At 42.7% G+C, this 27,236-nt stretch overlaps 1 long non-coding RNA gene across 1 annotated transcript; it reads right to left on the bottom strand.

The window, feature by feature from the left end:
• Positions 1-5,317: 5,317 nt before the first annotated feature.
• On the bottom strand, positions 5,318-12,512 carry LOC125700406 (uncharacterized). The gene is made up of 3 exons (XR_007379918.1): positions 12,468-12,512; positions 11,768-11,825; positions 5,318-9,370 (listed from the first exon to the last, which is right to left on the bottom strand). It is a non-coding gene; the product is annotated as an uncharacterized LOC125700406 (long non-coding RNA).
• Between the last annotated feature and the right edge of the window lie 14,724 nt (positions 12,513-27,236).

Here is a 27,236-nt window from a genome sequence, read left to right as displayed (position 1 = left end):
GCTGAAGTTTTCAGCCTGTGCCAAAAGCGATCAAGAATTCTGGCTCTGGGTGTGTAACAGTGAAAACCTTGGGAAAATGGTATTTACAGAATCACCTTCACAGTCCTTGCTTTGGCCTTTTTCCAGCATCACCTGTCCCTCTTCTCCAGCTCCACGCTGCCATGCTCTCCCACCTGCCTGTTATTTGCATTGTGGAGGATTTCTTGTCCCTCTCTGTGACTCATGTTTATTCCCCGTTCTGTGTGTCATGGCAGATCATATTTTAAGGACAACTGAGAATTCCCTAATAGGATTAGGGAAAAAAAGCTAATAAACACTGGTACTCAGTGGAGTGAAGATTTTAGGATTTTAATGGTAGTTTTGCAGATGGTTTTTGGTATCGTTGTGGTTTCTCAGCACCTTTACTCTTATAGGCTAGCTCAGATATGTGTAAGATACCTATAAGGGAATCTGCTCCATCCAGGTTCCAGTGTCCAGCTGGGATGCAGTGGAGCTAACAGCAGAGAATCCTAGCTGCTCTCCATGATGCTTCTGGGCTCCAACACTGGATGTTCTCCTTAGCTTTGCCTTCCAACACGCCTTAGTCATATCAACACTAGACCAGTCCTGGAAACTCAGTTCCAATCCCAATGCTGTCCACGGGCATGAAGAAGCTTTGCTGGGTATTTTCTTAGCGGTTTACAAAGCCGGCTTTGCTTTTTCATTGTTGGAATGAAAACTCCAGCACTGCGTTGGAATACTCCAAAGGTCTAGAGTTTAGATACAGATGCAGAAGCTCTGACGCTTATCTGAACTGACTTTAAATTGACTATTACTCATTTTCCTTCCCGCAAGCAATGAATTGATATGCCCTGTGAGGGGAGTAGGTGTGGGAAAATTATGTGGCCTGGTGAAAGTTTTCCTGAGGTCAAAAATTATTAAATTTCACTCGTTCTCATTCTTTGCCTCCCACTTGAAACTTTTTGAAGGAGGGCAGCTGGTGTCAGCCAGATCCTTTCAGACATGCATCGTGCTGTAACTAAGCAGCCATCCACTTCAATGGTGAGGGATGATAATTGCAGGTCCTGGGCTGCTGACTGACGTCAGCTCTTCAGAGGAGGATGCTGACTGCTTAATGAATAACAGTAGATACTGTTTAGCTTCTGCTCGGAAAGGAAAATTCAAAAATGACTTTTAGGGAGCAGTCAGCATCTATTATCTTCTTTTTGATGATTATAGATTATCGCTCCTTTAATTTGAGAGGGGGGAGGGAGGCCCTGTTAAGAGTTTGCTCCTGGAGCAGCAACTTCAAGCCTGATTATATGGCAAACAGAAAAAGGTGACAAGAGGGTCTAATTACAGGATCTTTTTCCAGGAGAAAATTAATTTCTATTACATGCTCAGCATGGCATGGATAGTCCCATACTGACTTCTTGCAGAGGCTCTTTATTTCCTTTAGCCTACTCTTCCTTCATGCTGCTTCTTTCCCTACATTTAAAGCCTTTGGAGTGTTGGGCTGCTTGGGCAGTCTGAGGGTAGGAAGTTGTTTCCTTTTTCTTAATAACATGGAGAGGCAGAATTGCCATGAGGCCTATTGCTGTGTATATTTCTTGCATCCTGCTGTTACACTTTACTATTGGAGGGCAGCCACCTGTTTAATGTAATGCACATGCAATCTGGAGCTAACCCAATTTTTGATAAATACCTGAAGCAGAGGAATTGGGCCTGTAGGATCATGAGGTGTCTTCTGAAGGCTGAAGCAATTAAATATGTGCTGTTTAAGCTCTTTGCTTGCTCTGGCATTGCACCATTCCTATATTCTTGCCTTTGTTTCCACCACCAAGTCCCCTACAGAGAGGTCATAACAAAGCCAGCTGAAGTAGATCTCTCAGTCGGGAGTTGTCTCCATCTCAGTGGGCTGGATTCTGCCTCTTTTCTGTCTGCTTGTGACGTCTGTGAAGCACAGAGCATAGAAAATTAAGGAGCGCACATCTCCCAAACCTGGGCTGTATTCATCATGATGTAGCTCTGCAGAACTCAGGTGTTATACCTGGGGATGAATTTGGTCTATTAACTTCTCCATAACGGCCAACTTCTAGCATGGATGTACTTGCTTTGGGGTCTTGGTGGAGAAATTCATTTAAATTGCATCCCTGAGAAAGGGGGAGGAGGACTAAAAAAGATTAAGAAAAAATAAAGTGTTGAAATAAGAGCTAATAAGCATTATGGAATTGAGCTTTGTTTTCATTACTGTAGTATGCAGCAAAATGCATTTCCCAGCGTTCCTCAAAGCATTCCAGTAATTTGTCTTAATTAGCATGATTTAGGTGGTTGTTTCTAGCCTTTGGAGTTTAGCACAAGGTTAATGCACATAAATGTATGATGACATATAAAGAAAGTATAATTGCCTTTAGGATGAAGTGTTCTAGCAGCACAGAATAAGTAAAAAATTGGCTGGGTAGGTGGACTTCTACTGCCAAGACAAAATATAGTAATATGCTGTATTTCAGGTCTGCAGATATGCTATTCACAGGAGGTTCAGTGGCAGGAAAGAAGAGGTCAGAAGTCCTTCTTGAAATGCTTTTTCTTCTATACTTACGTGAGAGCTGGTTTATTTTTAAGATTGTGGCTCTTAAAAACCTACTGTTTTGTATCCAGTAGGTGTCTCAGTGTATGTAACTATGGAACTAGAAGGTTTAGTTCATACTTGCCTTTGAGAACAAAACTTGCCTGTCCTGGAAGGATGATGGTGAGGTGTAAAAACAGATGGACTTACCTGCTCGAGTCTTCAAGGGCTTTTGCTCTTCTTAAGCACAGAGCTGTTGCTTTCTTTCTGCCCTGACAATTACATGCACATTGCATGCAATTGTCCCTTCCCTTTTGCTCTGGCACAGCTCTAGAAGCGCTTTTCTCTGAAATCCATCCTATGCCCTTGAAGTTCTCTGGTCTCCATTCAGAGGGATCTCAGCTTTTGTTCACACCCCTCAGCTTGGGGCTGGCAGATCCCTCCTTGCCCTCTCTTCCCCAGCAGCATCTGGAGGGTGCTGGAGATTTATGAGCTTTGCTTTTATTATTTTTATTATTTATGAGCTCTGTTTTCCTTTGTAATGCACTGGGGTGGGACTGACTGTAGCCTTTCAAAAGGAAGTCTCAGAGCAAAGAGCTCTGTTCTTTGGATTGCTTTATCCTTCTCTTTCATTTTGCCTTTCTCATTTTAAACAGTAGTACATGTTCATATGTCCCCACCCATACACTGCACAAACACAGCTGCTCAGTGTTGTACAAACAAAAAGCCAAAGGGAGTGACAGACCACTCAATCTTACATGCCCAAAGCAAGGTGGCCACACTGTTGGAAGAAGATCTCCAGCAAACATTGGGATTATTGCAATCATGCTAAAATTTCTCAGCTGCCTGCCTTTGGGAGATATGTAATAATTTCAAGCCATCAGTCTTCTCACTGATGGGTCCCCACAGTCCTCTGACCAGCTTCTGGTTTGCAATGGCATGGATGGTTTTCCCGTTCTCGTTCAAGGAGTGACCGTGCAGCATGTCTTTGTTTCCACGAGAAACACCTGCTCTGTTACCATAGCTCCTCCAGCTCCAAGATAGCACAAAGCAGTGTCAGCACACACAGACTCATACAGCAGTGGGTGAGAAACAGCAGCGTTGTCCTCCATTGCAAGTGGCTCCAAAGTTTCCATGGAAACATTTGTTGTTCCATTGCATCATTTATTTATTTGTTTATTTGTTTATTTCTGAGTCCATTTTTTGTTCTGATCCTTTGGATTCTATTTCCTGGATGCTGAGAGCTGTATTAATGGCTTACACAGCAAAGCTACCCTAAGGAATTTACCCAGTGTCGCAGTCCCTTTGATGAGACACCAGTGGTCATTTTTCCCCCTCGAGTTCTGGTGCAGCTATTCAAGGAGTGTCGCAGCAGCATCTCATTTGTATGGATAGAATTCTGTTACACAGATAAAGTGATAATCCCCCATTACTAGAAGCTAATTAATTTAATTCTTGAGTGTTCTCTGAGATACTGAATGGAAATAAAAGGACTGAGATTGATAGAGAAGAGTGGAAAAAAAGAATGTTAGGATCTATCAGATCTTTCTCTCTGAGTCTGCTTTGAAGGAGATTGTGTGCTCTTTGCAGGGCCACATCATATTCAGAATGCCAAGGTAACACCTGAGGAACAGTTAATGTTATTTGGAAAGTCTTTGTCATGTAAGAGAGGAGGAGGAAAGGAATTAGGGAGGAATATGGGCATGCCAGTAATGTCACAACTACATATTTATTGCTGTTTTCTCCAGCAGTTTTGTTTAGCACAAGTGAACATTCATGAATGCGACTATGAATATGTGCCCATATCTGCGCATACTATACATTAACCGTTCCATACTCATAGCACACAGCTGGCAGAGGTGCAGGACTGGCTTTACCAAGGGCAGACATACGCTTGTAGAATTGAGTGATACATGTGACAGAGCCCCATAGGTCAGCCAGAAAGAATCACACGTTCAGAGCATATTCCCACGAGGAGTAAAAGCAGCAAACCCATTTTTACAGAGGTGTTCCAGGAGCAGTATGCAGATCAATTCTTTGCAATCTAGGGGAAGAAAAAAAACTCTCAAGCCCTGTATTTACTGCTCTCTACTCAGTGGAACTTTAGGAGTAAAAGGTCTAATCTTTTCTCCATTGCCTTGAATGGAGACTGAAAAGCACATCCTGTGAAGGACATCTCCTCCAAAATCCTGCACCTTCTCTGTTGAAAGATCTGCAGTGCTAAGCAAAGGGAGATCTGATGTGAATACACTTGGCTTGATTCATGCAAATTGCTTCCACTGCTATTAATGAGCAAAGGCAGTGAGTGTGCGTGCGCAGAACAGTGCAGAGGGAGGAATCCCCAGGCCTTGGTGCAGGTGCACATCCTCTGCAGCGGGTGGGTTAAGCATCCCGCACGGCTGTGTGCTGGGGAAGGCAGGCTGTGCTGGCATGGAAATGTCAGCCTGCAAGCAGGTGTTAACCTACTTCCACCAGGGAGGCTCAGAATAGCCCTGGTGTGCACTCCTGATCTCTCCTTGCGTTCGTAAGCCATAGCTGAAGAGAAGATTTATTTTCTGTGAGTCTGAAAGTGTGACTGAATACTCGTCGGGAGGGTTGTTCTGTGTTTTGAGGCTGCGGCTTCCCTGCTGTATTTCATGTTTACAGTTTATGATACACTGAATCCTTTGGTGCCTGGTTCTCAACTCTGCAATAGAAATGTCACGAAATCCACTGCAGTATGTGCTGTCTTGATTTTTCCAACCGCTTGCTAATGCTTTCAATAAGGTTTAAATCACAGCTCTCCTGGAGAATGCTTATTATGGAGCTCTGTCATCTGTGGCTGTGGGTTTTATTCCCTCCCACTAGCTGCCATAATGTTGCCCTTTGGGTCCAACCAAAGTGTGCACACTCAGCAAGCAGCATTAGCAAGTCAAGGTGATTTGGTTAATGTGTATTCCCTTGCCCATCTCCTCCAGACCCCTCATGAGCATATTGTATCACAGTTCACTGCCTTTTTCTAGGCCAACATGTCCTTTCAGTTGCTTATAATCTCTGTGGGCTTAAAGGGAAATAAGAATCATGTGGTAGCTTTGCATATTTCAATAAGAACTTCTCTATTTTGTTGGCTACCAAATACCTTTACAAAGTGAGCATCCTGTTAATGCAGTGGAAGACTTAGCATTATTCCATTATATGAACATGCAGTACTGACCTTTTCCACACAGCAACAGAAATTGCATCAAAATTAGAGAGAGAGGTATTGTAAGACAGAAGAGAACTGAAAGGCTCCAGATCTCTCCAGAGAACAGCCTAATAATCCTGATGAGGGCTCTCCCTGCTGCAATACCACCACAGAACCATTTGAGCTGGAAGGGATACTTAAAGGTCATCTGCTCCAACTCCCCTGCAATGAATAGGGACCCCCCATAGCTCAGCCAGGTTGCTTGGAGCCTGTTTCAGCCTGATCTTGGTTGTCTCCAAGAACAAGCATGCTATGGCTTCTCCACTGTCTGCTATTCCAGGGGTTATTTGCATGTATTTTTCCCTAGGTCAGACTTGGTTTAGTTCCAGGGGCTCTATTTTGAAAGAGAAATATGGAAACCTACCTGGTAAGGAGAATAGAAGAATACTATGAGCTCCTGTGTTTTTGCTGGGAGTTTCTCCTCCTGCAGCAGTATGTCATTGGAATAATGAGGCAGCACGCTGCTTGACTGTGCAGTGGCCAGATCAGCAGGGATTTCAAGAGATAAGTAATTCTATTTGATTTTGAGTCCAGGAATGATAATTTACATTCTTTCCCACTTTAGAAAGAGAAAGGGAGTCTGAGCTATAATTAGGGTGTTTTTTTTTTTCCTGTCTGCTTTGGTCCTCTGTTCCTGTTATTGTCTGGAAACGGTGGCGGCAGAAGCCTTTAAAGCAGGGAGTCATGACAACTGACTCTTCCTGGAGTAATTTGGGTTGTTAGAAGGAAAAAAGAAATATCCCTAAAACACAAGAGCCTGAAAAACACAATTAGATGAGAAAACTGAAGCAGAAGTATGACAGCAAATGGCTGGGAACCACCCGTGAATTGGGAAGCTTATCTTTCTGCTCCGCTTCTGGGCTTGATCTTCCAAAAAGAACAAAAGTGAGCTGGAATCATTTATGTCAACTGAGGGTCTAATTTTATGTCTTCAGATAAATAAATGCCCACACAAACAGCTAATTAATTGCAGGAGGAGTGTCTTGCATAAGAACACTTTAATGACTTCAGAGGAAATGCTGCACTGAATTTCGCAGGGTGAGATCTCCATCAATTAGCAGTTTTGAAGATGCTATCCTGAAGCAACATGTCCTTGTAGCACTGCACAGGAGCCCTCAGTGCCTGTCTTTATTTCAGGCTTGATTGGATGAATTTGAGCTTCCAATTGACAAAGTTACTCCCAGCAGTGAAACATTCGACCCAAATGTTAGATTGCAAACAAAGGAAGAGACACTTTGAGGCAAGCAGCCTTCTGAATAACTGCAATTTGGTTTCTGTTTAGCATAGCAGGGAACGTTTTATTAATCTCCATTCTTTCTTGTATCTTTCACACTAATTACCAAACTTTGTAGTTATCCCCAACCCTTCACAAGGGAAATTGTTATTTGTTGCACACGCTGACCAGGTGAATCCTTTTAAGTCCCACAAAGCATAACAGCCATATGGCTTAGCCAGCTCACAGGTGGTAAGAGACCCCAAACCCATCTATGGCTTTCAGGTAACTTCCTTCCAGCTAGATTTCACATCTTTCATGTCAGCATAGCATTAATGACTTTGTCTTACAGGTGAGTACCAAAACCTTAAATATGAGCAGCCAGGGCTCCAAACTTGTGTCCACCTACTAACAGATGTTGGATCACCTGCTGGTTATCATATCTGTGAATTGAATTTAAAAAGTCTTCTGCTCTTCCTCTGTGGCCCTCATTCTTTTGAAATAGCACTACCTGTCTGTTCAGTATGAAGAGTGTCATGCAGGAGACCCCACGTGGAAAAAACCTTTTGCAGTTTCCATGAACATCCAGTTTATAATCTACTAAAAGCAACCAGAAAAAATATTTTGAAAATGACTTTATCTTCAAGTAACTCCAGATGTAAAAGGCTGCATGTCAGGAGTGGAAAAACGAAAAACGAATAGAGTGAATTAATTTTTCTAATGAGCTTTGCAGCCACATTATGCACTTCAGCATCTTCAAACAACTAAACTACAGTGCTATGCAAGGGGACCCCAAGTGCCACCCTTTGACACAATGCTCCTAAAGGACCCTCCAAAGAGTTTTGTCTCCCCTTTAATTTCTTTCCTCTGCAAAGCAGAGAACATATTGTTTGGTCACTTCACCAACTGAAAAATGATGTGCAGTGTTAGTTGCAATGGTATTTTTGTAGCTCTCATTTATTCTGCTACCCAGACAGGAAAGGCAAAGCAGTAGCAGTTTATAGAGCAGAGAACATTTTTACTCGGTTCTCTTAAATCTTTTTAGCAGCCCTTGAGCAAAATGTTTATACTGTAAACAAAATTTAGTAAACAATTCAGAAGAGTTATTGTGACAACCTGTCTGTCCCTGCTGAACCGTTGTATTTCTATCCCATTCATTCCTCACACCTACTGCTGCTGACCATCTAGCCCATATTTACCTGTAGTACTCTCTGCAGTCTTAAAATATTTCATGTTGATTTACATCTGTTTCTCCTCTACTGTCTTTGGCTGCTGGATTTTTCTTCTTGTAAAGGAGATGAAAAAAATGCTAACTGATTTCTCACTGCTCATGACTAAGAAGTGGGTTAGTGACATGAATAAGCCCTGTACATTTGACTGTGACCAGGTAAAGACATGAGTAAGAGATGCACATTCCTCCCTAGAGCTCTTCAGCCTCCAGTTGTCAACCCTGCTGAGCTGGTGAGTGTCACTTCTGTGCTTTCATCCTGCTTCTCCTGATCTTCAGTGCTCCTGCTTCCCCATTCTGTGTCACAGCCCTACTCAGACCTTACTGCTACTCAGTGTGGTCCTTCAGCATGCAGGTCCTGCAAAGTCTAGAGGCTGTTAGGCTGATATTCAAGGAGAAGAGCAATGGTAAAAGAGAAGAGCATGCCACAGGATTACAGAAGTCAGGCTCTGTCACTGATACTCTTAAAGTGAAAACATTCACATGAACCTTCCACACAGCCAAACTGCTTTAATAATAAAAGAAACCCACTTTTTAGCCTGAGTATATGAGTAAATGGAAATCTGAGCTCTGTGGAATTAAACCTCCACCAGAAACCACCTCTGACACTAATCTTCAAGCAGAGACTTGCATCTGTTCTTTCTTTCAATGCGGTTTTCTTCAGCTGAGGTCAGCCATACAGAAGCAAAAGTTTTGTAGGCAGAAAATAGAGCAATTACCAGCAGTGTGAAATAGCAACTCTATTTTTGTAAGCCAGGGAAGTGTGGCTAATTGCAAGCGACTTCCCCCTTCATCATCAGCTCTTAAGCACCAGGATGGCACTTGGAAAAACCAGGGTTCTCAGCTCAGTTCAGTTCCAGACTTACTGGGTGAATTTGCACAAGTCAGCAGTGAGAGCTGAGGCAATGGGTCTTCAGTTTTTACCTCCCAGTAATGGAGTGAGGCAGAATCCTGGTCCCAGACACTCCATGTACCAGGATCTCAGCACTGGAGGAAGCAGAGTCTAGAAAGCCTCTTTCTTCAGGCGAACAGTCCCTGGTTATTCCATGACAATTCCATTTCATATGGATTTCTCAAGACAATTCTGTGATAAGTAGCACTTGGAGTCCTGGGATATTCTCTGCTGGGCAGACAGATTTATCCACTCCAAACATTTACCTCCTATAAAAACAAAAGAAACAAGCCTGCCATTCTGTCCAGTCTGTCCCATCTCTATCAGCTGGTTAAGTGGGCAGCTAATTTATTTTGTGTTACTTTCCATTACAAATAGAGGATTGATGCCTGGAAGTATTTTAATGGCACTGTTGACCTTGATAATAAAACTGTCTATTCTAGTTTGCAGTGGTAATGACATCCAATACCTCCTGGTGCTAGTGGAGAGGCCCATCTTCCATTCTGTCTCCCTTCTTACATCAGTGCTATCTGCCCATCCATTAGCAGATATTTGAGGCTGTAGTGGTGCCCAGAACCATTTCCGCATTCTCTCCTGCAACTTGCTGGGTGCTCAACACCATATGACTCTGACAGCTGCGACTGCTACTAGCTGCTATCTCAGGCCTGTGCGTAATTTGGAGAACAATTTACATAATTCTAAAACCTAAAAATACCTCAGCACAAACGAAATGCATTAATATGTGCTGTTTTAACAGGCATGGAAATGGTTGCTGCTTTCCCTGTGCACTCTGGAACACGGATTCTCAATGCTTCTTCTTCATCTGACAGGGCTGACATTTGTAAGGGATATTTAAGGACAGCAGAACAAGCGATAATTATCCTTAACATGCATCACAGGCATTTTGTCAAATGATTGGAGAAGCGCCTTCCAGAACAATTAGCTGTCTGAAATAGCTGAGCCCCTGTCCTTTACACATTGACTAAAAAGGATGTGAAGTCTAAAGTTCAAGCAAGAAAATGCAGATCCCCACCTGGGGGCTCACCTGTCCACCCATTTCCATCCTCAGCCTGATAATGTTCACCCACCCCACTTTTCTCAGTTAATTATCATACATTTTTCGTGTCTCCTTGGTGGAGCATAGGAAATATCTGTGACCTTTTCACCTCCACATACCAATTACCCTCACACGTTGTGGCAGAGCAGTCTGTAACAATACAAGCTTCCCTGTGCTACCAAGGCAGCAGCTAATACTGTTTGGACCAGCACTAAAAATGCATAAGCTAATTACATTCAGCAATGCTCTGGACACTTAACCCAGATAGATCTGCTGGAGGTCATGGTGACTTTAACATTTGCCCACCACAGCGATCATGGAACTGGCAATGAAAGGTTCTATCTGTATTCTGCAGGTGACTTCCCAGCACACTGCTTGGGTCCAGGAGTTTGCTTGCAGAAGCTACACTATGCTATTTTAGCCTTCAGACTTTCCTCCTTTGAAATCTAAAGGTCTGTAGAAGATACAGCCAAAGAATAGCAGCAAATCATATGAACTCCTGCTCTCTTTAAGCAAGCATCTAGGTACACATGCTAGTTACGCACGTAGGCTATAGGCTTCAGCTACTGAAGCTGCCTTGTACATACGCAGCAATTCTTAAGGAGAAGGTATGTGGGAAATTATCATTTTCAGGATCAGTGTATCAAACTGAAAATGATGAAGCAGACAAAGGACCAAACAAGAAGCAGAGTAAAAATGACATAGGTATTGCACCCCTTGCTATGATGCCCTACGCATAGACATGCAAGTGGACTGCTCTGACAAGAAGAGTCAAAAGCCTGATTGCTGAACTCACTGTAAATAGAGATACTCAACCAAAAATCTGGCCCAAGCTGTTCAATCAATTTAAGTGCATTTCAACACTGGCTGTAACCTCCACTGGGCTGAGGCTTTCGTGAGGGGAGTCTTTGTTGTGATAGGACAGTAGTCAAGTGGTGTTGTCAGTTGGAAGATGCCTAGACAGCTGCTGCTGAACACTGCAGGGGTATCAAAGTACATACATGGGCTTAATTATCCCTCTTTCCCCACACAAAGCCAAATACTTTCTTTGTGAATGTATTTGCTTGGATAGGTTGCAGAATTTCTTAACAACGTTCATCAAGAATGTACTTCTGGCACCAAAACTGCCACAGGCATGCAGCCATGCAGTTTTCTCAACTTAGTGCTGCACTCACATCAAAACTCAAAGTGCTCCTTCCGCTGTGCTAGTGAAACTTTTAGGAACACCAAAACTATGTAATTGATTGCAGTGGAAGACAACGGGTCAAAATACTCATAAAACCTTCTGAGATAGAAATCAGTTCATGTGTCAGAAGATTCCACCTCCATTTATTGATTGATTTGGGCTAAAGCTTGTCTCTTTTGCTTGAATCAGACAGAGCCCAGCAGAACAGGAACTCAGCTCAGGGTGTTCCCACAAATAAACAAACAGAACAACAACAAACAACATTTTGCTGTCACACAGTGTGCCAAAAAAATTGTAACAATTTAAACCAGGACAAACTGTTTACCTTTTTCTCAGAGGCAGTGGACTAGTATTTTACTAAGAATAGCAGCTACTTGGCTTAGAACAAAAGCATATTAATCTTGTTTGATTGGCACTCCTTACCTTTCTTTATCCCCTGCTTCCTTAGAACTCATTTGGAAGAATCAGGAATTTGTTCCCCCTGGTGACAGAACATGTTGCTGTTGAGTGTGCTTGTATATAATGGAGACAACTGGAACTGATGTCAAACTGAGCCAGTCTAGGAAACAGGGAAATTCACTTCTCCTGGATTAATCTACTTCATTCTTTATCCTAATACTTCTCATTTCCTGGTTCTCAAATCAATGTTTTCTCCTTCCATCTTTAGTAGCCATAGGTAACTCTATGCAAGTCAGCTGATTTACAAAGATGTCAAAGAGCTGTACAGAAACAAACTCGCATTTTAGCGATTGCCCTTCATGCCCTTGATTTGTTTGCTACGCTCTTCTGCCTGTGGTGCATGACTTGCAATCCTTTTGTACCATCACTGAGAGTCACAGCAGTTGATGAAGTTGTGCTTTATTACAAGCATTTGTTTTCTTTCTTGTTAAGATGGCCAGGCTGATTCTCATCCCACTTGCACCAGTTTTACAGTGCTTTATGACAGTGACCACAACAATTTCTTCTCATTTTAGTTTGACATAAGATACTGACCAGCTGTAATACTAAAATGGGATGGAAAGTACTTCAATAATAGTAGAGTAGCAAAACCTCTGGCTACAGCAGATGAAAATAAGCCCAGATACAGCAACCACAAAAAATAAAGGAAAAAATAACAACATACCTTTGAAAGGCCTCAGGTAGGCAGGGATCTCCAGCAGGAGATACCCTCACCTCCCCCTGCCAACCCTTAAATGGTCTGGGAAAGGGTGGATCCTGGCTCCACCCCTTCTGGTCACTCAGCTGCATTGCATGCACCTGAGCTCCACTGGGTTGGCCCTGCCTTCCCAGCAGGTGCTCAATCACTGCTTCAGGCCGTGACTTGGCATTTCTGCTATGCCAGTAAAATACCATTGACGCAACTACACTGGTGGCCTGAAAAGCGTTTGACTTGGTATGTTTAAGATGAAGTTGACTGTGTTCTCCTCCTGTTTTTTTCCCTTTATACAGAACTGCCTGGGATGAAAGAGTCCACGCCAACAATTCTTTCAGTCTTTCCCAATTTCACATGGACAAAGCAAACTGGCACATCCTAAAAGAAGATAAGACCAATGGGTTTCACATAGACTTGCTGTGCAGGCACAATTGATCTGAGCATTTTCAGCACATCTGATGTACTGAGGGTGGAGTGAACTCTGTGGATGTGCAGATTATTTTTAAAAGCAGTAATGGACCATCTAAAACAGTAGGGTTGGGATGCCTTGTTCTACCCCTTACAAGAAATATGGATGTATTTGTATTTTTACTGTGCTTCTGTTTCAGATCAGGAATGCTGGATGCCAGTTTCCCAGCTCCTGCAGTGATGGCAGAAGGTGTATTTGTTGCACAGTCTTTTGTCAGGGTCAGGCAGCGGTGAGGCTAATTGTACACCTCTTGGCTACCCTTTGGTTCTCAAAATAAACAAATAATACTACCAATTCAGAAGGGTTATAAAAAGAAACCTGCGGTGTGACTTTAAAATCCAGAGAAAATAACTGTGGGAATGTGGATGCATGCTTGGGCTGTGTGCTTTCAACCCCACTTAAAAGAGAATTGGTCCTAAGCTGTTGCTTTGCTGTGCTCGTTACAGCTCAGCGCTCTCCCCAGGCGTGTGTATTCACCCAGAGCACAAACAGCTGTCAGTCCAAGCTCGCCAAGATTTCTTGTGTGGAGTAATACTTCTGCAGTTATTCCAAGGTGCTTTTCCCAGGGGTAAACATTACATCTCAAATCAGGAGTAAATACAAAGGAAGAGGAGAATGTCAGAATGTGATTTTGCCTTGGAAGGGAATGACTTCAAAGCTTTCTCATGCATTGTCTAAAGGAATTATCTTTTTTTTTTTTTCTCTCTAATTTTGCCCCTGGAAAAGAATGAGAAGGCTAGGAGGCATATATTCAAATAAAAAAGTTTTCTGTAAGTACAGACACTATTAAAAATGGCCTTGTGTTTTGTCAGTTGGTGGGCGCAGACCACAGTATACTGAAGACCATTCAAGAAGATTAACATATGCTCCCTGGAAAACTGCACTTCTCTTTAATCTTCCTTATTAAAATTCTTTCCTGTCTCAGAAACCATCTATGAATCAAGCAAACAAGGCAGCACTTGGCTCAGTCCTGCAGCTTCTTCCTGCCACATGCCCAGCTGTCACATTGCTGAGCAACCAGCTCAGTTGATGCAAACAGGAGAAGGACGTTACCCAACTGTCAGGTGGTTATTCCAGGCAATATGGGCTTCAGGCTAAATACGCCAAACACTTGAACAGGCGATTAACTCACAGCTTTTCCTGAAGTGCAACTTCAGAGCTGAAGAGCACGGCTGAATAAGAGTGGACATGTGTTGCAAGTTAAGAACGTGACTGAGTGAAGAATTTCTGCTTGGTCCCACGACACTGAGATTAGCAGGAGTTCAGCCAGTGGTTCCCCTGGGAGGTGGACTGGATTCTTTGGGCCAAGGCCAGAAAGCATAGTAGGGTGGACAGTGCTGTTTTGCAAGGAGATGCAAAGATGGTAAGATTTGATAGGGTACCTCAGACAAAGAACTCATAAAGAATGAGGACAAACGTACATTTGTGCTGAGCTCTAACAAAAGTCTATTGAATAGTTGTTCAATCTAGTGGTGTTTTGATTATTTCCATTGTCTCTTGTTTCCTCTATGTGGTTGTGATGCATCCAGGAAAAAATCACGAACATTTGCATTGAGAGTTATCCAGAGTTTCCATTTAAAATGATCTACTTTGTTACAGTAATTAGCCTTGTAAGTGGAACAAAGCACACAACACTGACAATAGTTGCTAGTGATCACTTCACTTCCCAATCAGGCTGCTCCTTCAAGCATTCTAATTTATTTCACTAATGATTATAAGGCAGAGGCTGCACTAATTTACACCTCTAGGAAATCCAGGGAAATGAAGCACGAGATCTTACCCAACATGTCTAATCCTAAAGTATTCAGAGTCATGGGAGGGCCCGATCCTAAAAGTTTATGCCTGGTATTCAAGTACTTGTTTGTAAAAGACTTATTTTCTATAGGTTTATTGACTTCAGTTTCAAATTCATTATCTTCTATCAATTGCTATGAAGTAGGTGTAGCTCTTTGGTACAGAAGTATTTTTTGAACAGTTCCCCACGTGCCAACCATGCTTCGCAAATTCAGTGAGGATGGATGCTTCTGAGCCCCTCTCAGAATGGCCTTGAAGTCTCCGAGTTTTCCTTAAGAACAAATAATCTTCAGGTTCATTCTGCCCATTTAAATCAAAGCATCCAATCATCTCAGAGAGAAAACTAAACTACTTTTCTGGAGAAGGATGATAATAAGGGAGTCTGGTAGGGGGTTTGAACTGCTAATCCTGTGACAGAAATCTGTGTTTTTTATTAAAATATAGGTTCTATTATTGTTAGTTAGCCTCCACAATTAAAATCTCAACTGAGTATTAATATTCTCCACTTTTTCCACCTGTTAGGACTCTAAGCCACTTCATTAGTTCCTTCGGAGCTCCTTTTTCATCCTTGTACTAGCAATCAATTAGATAGAATTTATTTGTGATTTGTCTGCAAAAAGGCAACATAATCTGTGCAGGTACAACAATGGTGTCTGTCTAATCACACACGTGCATAGACAGGTGTATCTGGTGAGCACTGGGGAATGCCTCTTATCCACGTCCTTGGTGTGGTCCTTAACACTTCCAGTTTTCTCCAGTATGCCCTGAACTGAGATACCCACAGTAACCTTGTATCCAGGTAGAGCAACCAAAGGGTTGACTCCTTCATTATTTGGCCAAACAAGTCCCTGTAGGGTCTGGTAGTGCTGCAGAACTTCTGACACACAGTGGAGCAGCTCATGTTGCGGATTTATGCTGATTGGTTCATTTGTGGCTGAGAGGCAGAAAAAAAAAAATTGGTTTGTGAGTTTGTGTCCAACAATCATTAGCAGTCTAATCATAGAATCCTTAAGGTTGGAAAAGACCTCTAAGATCATCCAGTCCAACCATTGACCCATCACCACCATGCCCACTAAACCATGTCCCTAACAGTCTAAGCTGCAAGAACAGACTTCATACCCAAATTCTGCTCTGCTGGGATGGACTTGGAGTAGCTCTATGTATAGCATATTCATCTGTCCTCCTCGCTTCAGTTTCTCTTTTGTCAGACAGGGATGGGATAAATGCTAATTCATCCAACAGGACAAAGATGCATTCATCAGTAGCTGCAAAATGTGCATTACTGAGAACATAAAATATCTTTTATGTTACCAGAGGGTTAAAATGCTTGTGAGTAGCAGAGTCATTTATCTGCGAAACTCATCCTAGAGGCTTTGAAAAGAAAAAGGGGACAGATTTCCTGCAGTCACTGCTCAGGCCTGTGTCTGCCATGGCCAGCAGCAAGAGAATCCCACTGCAGCGAGCAGCAAGGGACTCTGGCTCTCCCTGTGCATAAAGCAAAGCTGCCCACAGTGCAGTGCCCGAGGATGACTGAGGAATTTAGCCCAGCAGTGCAGAGTTCAGCATTTCCTTCTGCTCACAGGTTCTGCAGAAAGGCAAAAATGACAAGATCTCGATGAGACCAAAATATTAATTCTCTGTTATTGCATCAAGTTTGACTAACAGGACGCATGAATAAATCTGCAGTCTTAGTTTCTGCCAGTGCTAAGTTTCTATGGCAACAACAGCCCATCTCATCTTTAGGAATTTCATTAGCAAGGAGGCGAATGAAACAAAAAACCACCCCAAATCAAAAAAGATTTGTCAAATTAAGAGCAGCATGTTCCTCCCCTCCTCCTTTTTTTTAGGGAATGTCCATTTGGATTTTTTATCTTTTGTAAAGGTGTTTTATCAAATTCTAATCATTGTCCTAGACAGAAACAAAACAAAAATAGCATTGCCTTTGTCCGTCCAAATCAGAGGAGGAGGGATCATAAGCATGCAAACTGGAGATGTGCTGGAGGAGAAAACAGGGCCGTGTAGTGCACTCAGCATCCAGATGAGCCCTTTGTATACACACAGCTCAGCACTATTTCCTCTCCCTATCCCTGGAAATGAGTAGGAGCTGAGAACGAAGGACCTCTTGTAATGGTAGTAATGGATAGTCCTTGTTGGGTAAAAAAACAATGGGGGGAAGAGGCAATGTTTGAGGAGCTACAGCTGAGATTAATCTGTTTGTATATGTGTGTTTCTGATTACTGAACCTCAGTGTTTGATGTTCCTGGTGTAAGAATTGAGTCTGTTGGATTTATAAAGCCTAGCTGTGCCTTCCCCTCCTCTCACTTTGGGTTGCCCTATAGCCTTGTGACAACTGAAGTAAATGCAATTGAAAAACTCAATTGAATCAAAACATTTTAGAAAAAGAAACACCACCACATGAACAAAATCCAAAACAAAAAGGAAAAAAGGAAGGAAACGATGCATAACCTCTACCAGGGGAAACCTCTTCTGTTTAACTAGACTTATTTTACCTTGTTCCATCAACCTGCCCTCTGGTTTATCCCCACAGCAGGAGGGACTGCCAAACTCTTTGCATTGGGGAGTTTGGCTTTGGCCACATATAAGAGGTTAAAAATCCTTACCCATAATACAGAGAGCACCAGGGGCTCGGCTTTCCAACCTCCCTCTGGATCAGTGCTGGAGGCAGATATGGAACCCTGTGTGCAGCACAGGAAGGACACTGACAGCTGTCACTGCTCGTTGTGTCCACAGAGACCAGAGGGGACATGAATGGGAAATGATGGGTTGGAGGGAAGAGTCAGCTAACAGCAGAGTGGAGAGGACAAGGGCAAAGGAACCAACACTGAGAACTTGAGTTAGGGTTTGGATCAAGGAGGATGTGGTTTAGGCCACTGTTTTTTCTTGCTGTTCACCTCGAGGGAGCATTGCTAGTGGAACAAAATGATGCAGCCTGTACTGCTATAAAGCAAATAGCTGCCAAAGAAGCCTTTATGAACCTCTTCTCCTGAGTCACGAGTACACAGTACACCAGATTCACTGGTGTATTCCCATATAAATGAAATGAAAACTTGGTTAAAAGAATATTCTGCTGCTTCTGTCTTTTTTACCTGTGACCAGATGCCAGCTAGGAAACCCCTAGAGAGTGCATTATTTCAGAAATACTGACTGTAATGCCTTTTTCACCTCAGTTTTACAGCCAGAGTTTCTGCAGACGTAAGTTAAGCAATCTCCAATTGTGTCAGTGTAAGTGGATGGAGAAACATACCTGCCATTAACAAGCATCCATGCTTACATTATTTTTCCCACTTTGCCTAGAAATGGCCAATCAAGACTTTTACAATCACAATTCACTGCACACTCCCTGGTGAGCTATATAATTCATCCAGTCAGAGACGGTATCACAAAACATAGCGAACATATCAAATCTCAACATGAATTTTGTGTAGTGAATTACAACTATTCACATAAGGCTGTTAGTGAACAAACTCCAGCCCAATTTCATTATTCATGGAAGAATTTATAAGCAACTCTGAATAACAAACAAATCTGAGTTTTGTGAACCATCCAGAACCAATTCAAGAGCTGGGAAGGGAAGCAATATTTGTGGAATAAATTGTTTGCTGTGAAATTGGTTGGATGGTACTTTCCAGGACACCCTTGGGGGCAACTGGCTTGATATTTAAAAATCAACTAATGCATACTCCAAAAAAGGGAACAGCAGTATTTATTCAACTGTATCAGTGAAGAATGCAAAGCAATGGAGGTAAACCAAGTCTTTGCTCAGAATTTGCAGGCTGGCAAAGAGATGATTTCTTGGGGAGGCATTAGCAGTTTCTCTTTGATTTGTCTTCTTGCTGTACCTTTGGGTGGTTTATGCTGTCTCATAGCCACAGAAAAATCCAGGTGATTTCGAACAGAATCAATCCCTGCATCCTTTTTCGCCTCTGTGCTCTGTTCTGAGTGTCTGCAGGAAGGCAGTGGAAGCTACAGCAGGGAAAGTGTTGTACTTGTCCAGCCACCCTCTAATGTACTGAGCTGAGAGCATCCCCTTGTTTAGCAGCAGCTTGCCATGAATAGAAGTTGGCGTGAAGTTGGTTTCATACCATTCGGATGGTGGTAAGTTATACAGCAAGCCCTTCTAAAAGAACTTAAGCATGGCTCTATTACTGAAAATAAGTAAGGCTTCAGTGGCCATAGCTACAGTATTAGGCCTAAAAAAAACCTGGGGAAAAAAAAAAAAAACAGGAAAAAAAAACCCAGAAAAATATGATATTACAATGTATTCCAGTCAAACCATTGCTGCTCTGAAAGGGATGCCGTGGGTGGTTTTAGTTTTAGATTTCTTGAGCAGCCAGATCCCCTCTGTACCCTTGATTCATCCTTGTTACGTGATTCATCCTAATTGCATTCATTAGTATTGTTGTAGATACTGCACAAAATGTTCAAAGAGAGCTGGCTGGGGAGCTGGAGTGGCTGGCATCCTTAATGCAGTAAGACTATTGCCTCTTTTCTCTTAGTGCAGTAAAATAGAGTCCCTGTACTATTTTAATGTTGTTTTTCATTACACAACTTTCTTGTGCCCACCAACAAGAAAAACATTAGCAGTAATTAGAGAACTTGGATTCAGCTGCAATCAGGGTCTTGGATCCACCCTCCAACTCACCACCCTACATTTCACCACCCAAAGAACCACACAGCGTGAGGATATGGTACGAATGATGAGGATGTTTCCCATTAGGGAAAGTGCTTTCCATTGTCATTGCAAACACTCCCCTATTGTTTACATGTCCACCAGGCATTCTGCAGAATTCTCTTCTCAAGACCAATCTTACATTCATGTAATTACGTAAAACCACTCACTCTTGCACCAGCTTTCTGCGAGAAATCTTATGCTGCAGGATTTCTTGCATTTTTCAAGGGTTTGATACTCACATTGCTCACCCTGTTCAAACACCTTTCTTTATTGATAGACTGAGACTTGCCCTGTCTCTTTTCACAGGTGATAGGACAAGAGGTAATGTCTTTAGGTTGTACCAGGGGAGATTCAGGTTGGATATTTGGAAAAATTTCTTCTCAGAAAGAGTGGTAACGCATTGGCACAGCTGCCCAGGGAAGTGGTGGGGTCACCATTCCTGGAGGTATCTAAGAGCCATGGAGACGTGGCACTGAAAAGCATGGGTAGGGGGCATGGTGGGAGTGGGTTGGTGGTTGGACCAGATGACTTAGTGATATTTTCCAACATTAATGATTCTATGATTCGTGGAGACAGAAAAAGAAAAAACTAAAGCAGGTAATTTGGTAACATGCTTTGGAATGCTTAAAGCTGCACTAATTCTTTGCCCTTCTTGTTCAAAAATAAGAAGGGAACTAAGTCACTCCTCTGATTCTTCTGTGAGCTCACAAACAGGCAAAGTTCCATATACTGATCTCTGTCTTCTCTACGGCCTCTGCTGTCTTCCATGTTTGGCCCCAAGGTTAAAAAATATTCATAGAACTGGATAGACATGAAACCTGAAAAGGTGGCATAAATATGGCTCATATACGTATATGTACATACATATTTTCCGTGTGAACTGATACTAGCATTATCCACAGCTTTAACAAGAAAGTTTAAAATAAACCACAGAGCTCTGTTTTACAAAGCGTTTTTCAACACATCAATAAAGAAACCACTGTATAGGCCTTAATAGGAAAAAAAGAAAAACAAACAACTAGCTATAATGTGGCAGTTTCTCCTGTGCTGCCACTATTTCACCATGTAGCTCTCAACCAAGATGTCTTCTTGCCCGTGGATATCTGCTTATGCCCTTCCTACATTCCTTGTATGCACATCGCCTGTTTGTAGATGTTTACAGAGTTCAGCATCCCATTAGGGGATCTAATCTCTGCATCCTGCTTTTACCCAATGAAAACATGATGTGATCAGGCAAGAGATTTAGCTGAGCTCTGTACTAAACTAAACACCATTTCATAGCTCTGAAACATTATAAGGCAACTAGCAAGAACCTCAGAAAAGCAATGGCAACGCATAGATGCTGCTGGATAAATCTTGCACTTGTTTGCTCTGTTCGCTCCCTTCCCCCACGGATTTCACACATCACTCCAGTGAGTGCTGCTATTATTAGGTAGAATTCTCTCTGATACTTCAGAAGGCAGTTTTCCTTCTTTCTGTGAGACAAGGGGAATATGGTAGGAGCCTAATTATGAATGCTCTCAAAAAAAACCCAAAACTATCAGAAACCAAAGCCTGGACTAGCTGATTTGCACTTAGCCCCTTCCACAGAAAACAACTGAAAAGTATACTTGAGCTGTAACTGTTATTATCAGTTGCTTTTCATGGTGACAACAAATGACTATTTTTAAAAAAGCCTGAAAACAGAATTAACTCTTTCCTCAGCCGTGCTCCCCCTGGGATGGCACGGTCAGCTCTTGTCGCAGTTATGGATCTGTGGACTTCGGGCTGTTTTATATTGCCATTGCAATACCCTGCACAGAGCTGAGCACATGGTTTTCAACAGTGACTGGTGATTTAGAGTCCCTCAGCTCCTGCTGGATAGCTTGGCATGTCCAGGCTTTGGAAGGAGGTTGCTTGGGTGCTTTTCTTTTTAACAATCAGGACTTTAATGGATACTTCAGAAATGGATGCCAATTCCCGGCAAGACCTTTGGCTTCAAAGTGTAATGATTCATTAAAATTTTGGCACAAAAGTGTGTTTCTGGCATTAAAAAAGCCCTGTCCTGGATTCATCTAATCTCCCATCTGGTAAGCACTGTAGCAGTTGCATCAGGAGCGTGGTCACATCAGGCTTTGTGTGGGACCAGAAGTTCAGCACCTCTCCGCCAACCATCTGCCTCTGCACCCCATCAGTCTGAGTCCTGTCCTGATCTCAGTGCCTACTCTTATATTTGTGCTGTCCCTCAGCTCTAGAAGGTCCCAAACTCTCTGGGGTTGAGATCTGATTCCTTATCCATGCCTGAAAGAAAACCTAGTGTCCAGAAAATGGTGAAAAAAAACAGAGGAAATATTTCAAGGAAAAACAAAGGAACAAAAACACACACAAAAAAAAACAACCAACCAAAAAGGCCAAGACGTCAAGAGTTTTATCTTCTGTGATTATGCTTATGAACAGCTTCCATGCTCCCAGGGATGGAAACTTGGCAGGTGCTTGTTGCTCTCCTGGGATGCTGATGCAGTTGTAGGACAATGAAATCAAGAGAGGATGGGCAGAAGGGCCAGAGGTGGGGGACAACCACCCCCCTAGTATCCAACACTTCTTTCTGTAGGCAACAAGAAAAACTGAATCATGAATCTTAAATCATGTCCTAGGATGCTGTGGTTTAATTTATGTCTTTCTTGTATTTTAAGACAATCAGATTTAGCTGGATGGCAGGGGGGGCTGTAGCCCCTCTTTTGGGACTTTCTAATGCAGTGTTAGGCTCTCTAACTCATCCCTTTCACTGCTGCGGCTGCATGTAGCCGTGTAACCATGTGAGAGGTGAAGGGTGCTTCAGCTCTGTTAACCCAGAATTAACCACATCAGAATTTCTTTAGGTGCCAAGATAAATACGTGAGATCAGAAGCACGTATTCCTTCCATTCTAAAAGATCTCATAGCCTTCGATAACAGGGGAAAATCTACCAGAGCCATTTGTACAGAGAAGGCAACTGAGCCTGGAGGAACCAAGAGCTTCACCTTCACCCCCAGACAAGCTGGGCCAGTAGCAAACTGGGAACAAAGCCCTGACTCCCACAGCCCCTGGGCCAACCCTCCTGCAATGGCAGTGTGTCTTTGGCAGCCGCCCTTGTGCCGTGTGCTGGCATGGAGCATCGTCCTTGGCAGAACACAGGGATGAGGTGGCTGAGGGGAGGAAATGCAGCAGTGCAGGGAAAGAATGTGACGATCAATAAGCACATGATTTTTAATCAGTTCAATATGTGGCCAGTGTCTGTAGGAAATCTGTTTGCAATCGTTTCTTATTAAAGACAAATGACAAACTGTTTTCCAGGCATAAACCCATGCCTTTCTTCTCTAGAATGCCAAGACAATTATTTGTGGCATTATTTTTTTCCCTTGCTTTCTTTCCCTTTTCACAAATGCTTCTCCCACACACGTGGAAACTCTGCATTTCTAACACATTCACAGTGGCAGGAGTTAATAAATAGAGTGTTGCACTGTTAAATAACAACAAGCTCAAACGTGGGGTGAAGAGGAGGGCCTCCCCACTGCTCAGCATGCTTTGATTCAAACCAAAGGAAAGAAGAAAACTCAGGGAAATTTGCAGTTTCAAAGCAGACATCTCTTTCATTATCTTTCCCAGTTTTCCTGAGCGTTAAGGCAGAGTGCACTGTGCATCCACAGATCTTCCCAGGCCATGCACATGGTGTAAGGGGAGGAATATAGAGCACTAAAGTGGATGTTTAGCACCAAAAGATGAGCAAGACAAGTAGGAAAACAGGCATTCTGTTTACTTAAGGGATTGCTCTGGGTCTGGCTTGAAATATTTCTCAGAGGTCAGTAGTACACTTGCTTGTCCCATTGGCAAATGCAGAAGTTAGAACAGAGTCAGTAGGTCCTGTAGGAGTCAGTGTTGCTCATGGAGACCTTTAAACAGTCTGATACGTGACTTCAGCTTCCATCTGTGGCTCCTGAAGGGTCCTTATGCTGATCAGAAATCCCTCCTGTTCCCTATCTCTGTTCAAGGCAAAGCTGTATGTAAATCTGCAAATGCAGAAAGTCAGATGCCAAAAAAGGGTCAGATGGTCCCCCTCAACCCTAAAAAGCTATTGCACACTGAGGCAAAGGGCAGATTCTGGCAGTTCCACTTGGAAGAGAAAAAACTTCACCAAAACTGCCATTACAAAAATTGAAACAGCTAAAAGCAAATCTCTACCACCCTGTCCCAAATGCTGATGCACTGGGCACTATACAATTGTACAAAACAAGAGCCTTGCCCAGGCATGAGCACTTGTTTGCTTAATTCCAATTTTTCAACTCAGGGGACCCTCCTGGCATGTGCTTCAGAGGTTGTGCATTGTTGAGGCTGAAAGAGCCATCAGGACCTGGCACTAAAGAAACAATAAGGTAATCACAGCTAGCTTTATAAAGTCAGTCTGAGACTGAAATGAAGCATGATTGCATGAGTAATTGAGAAACAGGTAGATAGACTTCGGTAAGGTAGTATTTTTCTCTTATTTTAAGTATGGAGAGGACACATCATCTCAAATTATATTTACATCCTAAAAAGTGTGCATACATAGTTACACCACAGTCGTGACCAATTCATTCAATCTCCAGTGATTTCTTTGCAGTCCTCATTTTTCTGGTGTTGGTAGTTGTTCCTTCCTTCCTTGATGCAACTTGCATCAGAAACCTGGCCAAAAGTGAAACGGAGTGCACCCCCAGGGTTTGCTGCAGGATGCTCCTGCTGACATCTCAGACCTCTGAGAGCAGACAGCAGCCATTTCTTGCCTGTCTTTTTGCTTCTCCTGATACATCCACACCAACCCACGCAGGGCAAGGAGTGTAAATCAGAAAAGAGAACAGTGTGACAGCTCTGTATCTGCAGGGTTGGTGCCTTTGAACAGTGCTATACATGAGGGCTGAGATTAAAGACAGAGTAAATTGCATCACTCGCATCTTGCCTGCTTCTTTCCTTTGGATGTTCATATGGAGAGAGAGATCATGTGGACACAGGGAGACAAAAGCTTTTAACCTGTAATATCCTGATAGTGAGAATTGTCAACACAGCTCAGAAAAAAAAGGTTCCAAAATGTTACACTTGACAATAACATTATGAGCTACGAAAACAACTCTAAAATGGTGGGACATGAATAATCGAGTGAAATGAAGCAGATGGAGGGAGGGATCGACACACGCTTAAACATATAAATGAGGATCTGTATCTCGGATGCAGTTAGGCAAGTGACTCTTAAAGAAACCAAATGGAATCATTCAAATGAATATCTTGGAAGAGCCAAGTCTGTATCAATACAAAGAGCCAAAGTGAGATTTGGCGTGAATTCCTCACCCTGTTACAGATAATAAGGTCTGTGTCCCTTGAGGAGCCGTAGTTTCATTCATCCTTCTTCTGCATATCTTGGTACTTTCTGGGCATGATAGGCTTTTCCAGAATTGATTGGCATTGACCATCTGGGCCAGAGTTTCAAAGGAATTTTGTCTCCTTTGAGACAGGGAGCAGATTGCATGTCACAGTGCTCCTGGAGGGTATTGAGTTGGTTTGAAAATCTGGCCACAAGTGACACAAGAGAAGCAGCTGGTTGCTGATCACTTACAAATGTGATGCTAAGCCTTTGCAAAAAATCCCATATTGGGCATTTGAGGGTGCATGCAGTCAGCTTCATCTTTTGATATGGGGTCTTTAGCAAACGTCACAACTGAGAAGTATCTTTGCTGTGTTAAGTTTTTGACATCAGTGCTTTCCTCTCTGTCTGTCTGTCCTGCCAGCAGCCTACTCTCTGATTGCACTCTAAGGGTCTTTTTGTGCATTCACATTCTTCTTTCAATTGTCGCTTTCTTTCCAGTGCAAATAATAGTGCTAACTGCAAGGAAGGCCTTTGAACTAAGTGATTTCATCCAGTTATAAGTCAGGGACCTGTGGGTATGTTAGAAGAAAGTCTAACCTCAGATAAATCAGATTGTGTATTTCCACAAATTACTGCTTTATGAAGAAAAGGGAAAATTTACATTCAGAGAGAAAGTAGGGGAAGGTTATTATGGGAGTGAGGGGAGGAGGGGAGGGAGAAAAGAAGGCAAGCTATGCACAGAATGGGCCAGATATTTTTCCTCTTTTATTTCAAAAATCCCTGCCAATATGCTAGCTGTGCCATCTGGCATCCATGATAAATTTGACTATGTGTAATTGCAAGCTGCAGAGAATTTTAGAGAGGTTGGAAATTTCTCTTTCTAGGTTCTTATGTGGCCATTATCACTGTAATCATTGAATACAGGAAAGCAAAATTTTCTTTTTTAATACTCTCCTGGAATGAAAAGCTCTTTAGTCACTTAGCTTTTTTCACTTCAGTTTGTTTCATTTGAACAGTAAAGCAAAGGTGATGTTGGTACCCTCCCCATCCTCCATGAATATTTCATGTAATTTTAAAACTGTAATTTTATAGAGACAGAGAACATAACATTAATCTATTTCTAAACAAATTCCCACCACAGATTTGTAAATGAGGAGAAGAGTTTTAAACTTCTAATTTACATTTCAGCTTTTCTCCATTTCTTCTGCTCTGTTTTCTTTTCACATTTCATTTGAGAGATGAACCTCCATCAGTCGTTTCCACTTCCAACTATTTAAGCATTCTGCTTCTCATGTATTATTTTTACATTTCTGGAGTATGAGACTTCAGTAAAGCTGAACCAGAGAACAAGCCTTCAAAGGAGGCCTTGCCAAGCCCTTTTCTGTATGTATCCATCTGGTTGTCTGATATTTTTTCCTTTCTAGCATTTACATTTACCCAGACAAAAGGTAGAGATTTTATTCATCATTATGTCGAGTGGGGGATGAAGAATCATCTAGGGATTCCTGTGCCCTAGAGAAGACCTGGCTCCCAGATGGCTCTTGCACTCTGTACAGCTACTGGGGGATGTTCTCATTTGGCTGTGACTGCTATGGGACCATGCACAAGCTCTGTGCACTTCAAGTATGCCACGTTTGGGTCACGGCTCTCCCCATCCCAACGCACCTCTGCACTGGAGTCAAGCGGGCAGCAGCAAACCTATCAGTTCAGTACCACCTGCCAGTCTGTGCTGAGTCAGAAATTGATGGCTGAATGGGTGCTGGATGCCTTCCAGTCATGAGAGTGATGGGGCATGGCACCAGAGGGGCTGTAGCATCCCACAGCACTCAGAATAACCAGGGAGTTCTTGTTGATGAGCAAAGAGGAAACTCTGCTGCGTTCCCCATAAGTGAAATGAAGTTCCCATTGGGCAGAAGTTGGGTGTAGACAGCCTGAAGTAACAGGAGGAGATCAAGCAGACATACATAGTGCAAATAACAAGATTTATTTGTGGGAGGAGCAACAGGTCTGCAGCCTTCTGACTCCTGTGCCAGAAATGTTAGCGCACCAGCAGATCACAACCAAGCTCTCACCTCTGCCTGCCATGTGTTCATCTGGTTGCTCATCAGCTTATTTCAGTGAAGGGAGCCAAGCTACTTTAAATAGTAGATCGCTGCTAGCTTAATTTGTTTTGATCGAAGGTCATTAAGGAGTGACCACAGCAGAAGCTCAGCCATCGCCACAGGGCGCTGAGGACAGGTGGCAGACGGTGGGGATGCATTCCTTCTCATCCTCACAGATGGTGCCCGAAGAAGACCTGTTTCCACAGCACCGGTCTCGACTCCTCAGAGAGGAGCAGAATTACCCAAATCGTTCCCTTAATATCTTAATAGATCAACTGTGCTCTGCCTTCACAGCAAACATCTTGCTATAAAAATAATTTGTTTGACGGCA

The sequence above is a fragment of the Lagopus muta genome, chromosome 14 (assembly GCF_023343835.1).
Source record: "Lagopus muta isolate bLagMut1 chromosome 14, bLagMut1 primary, whole genome shotgun sequence".
Classification (NCBI taxonomy): Eukaryota; Metazoa; Chordata; class Aves; order Galliformes; family Phasianidae; genus Lagopus; species Lagopus muta.
This window is presented reverse-complemented; position numbering and strand designations above follow the sequence as displayed.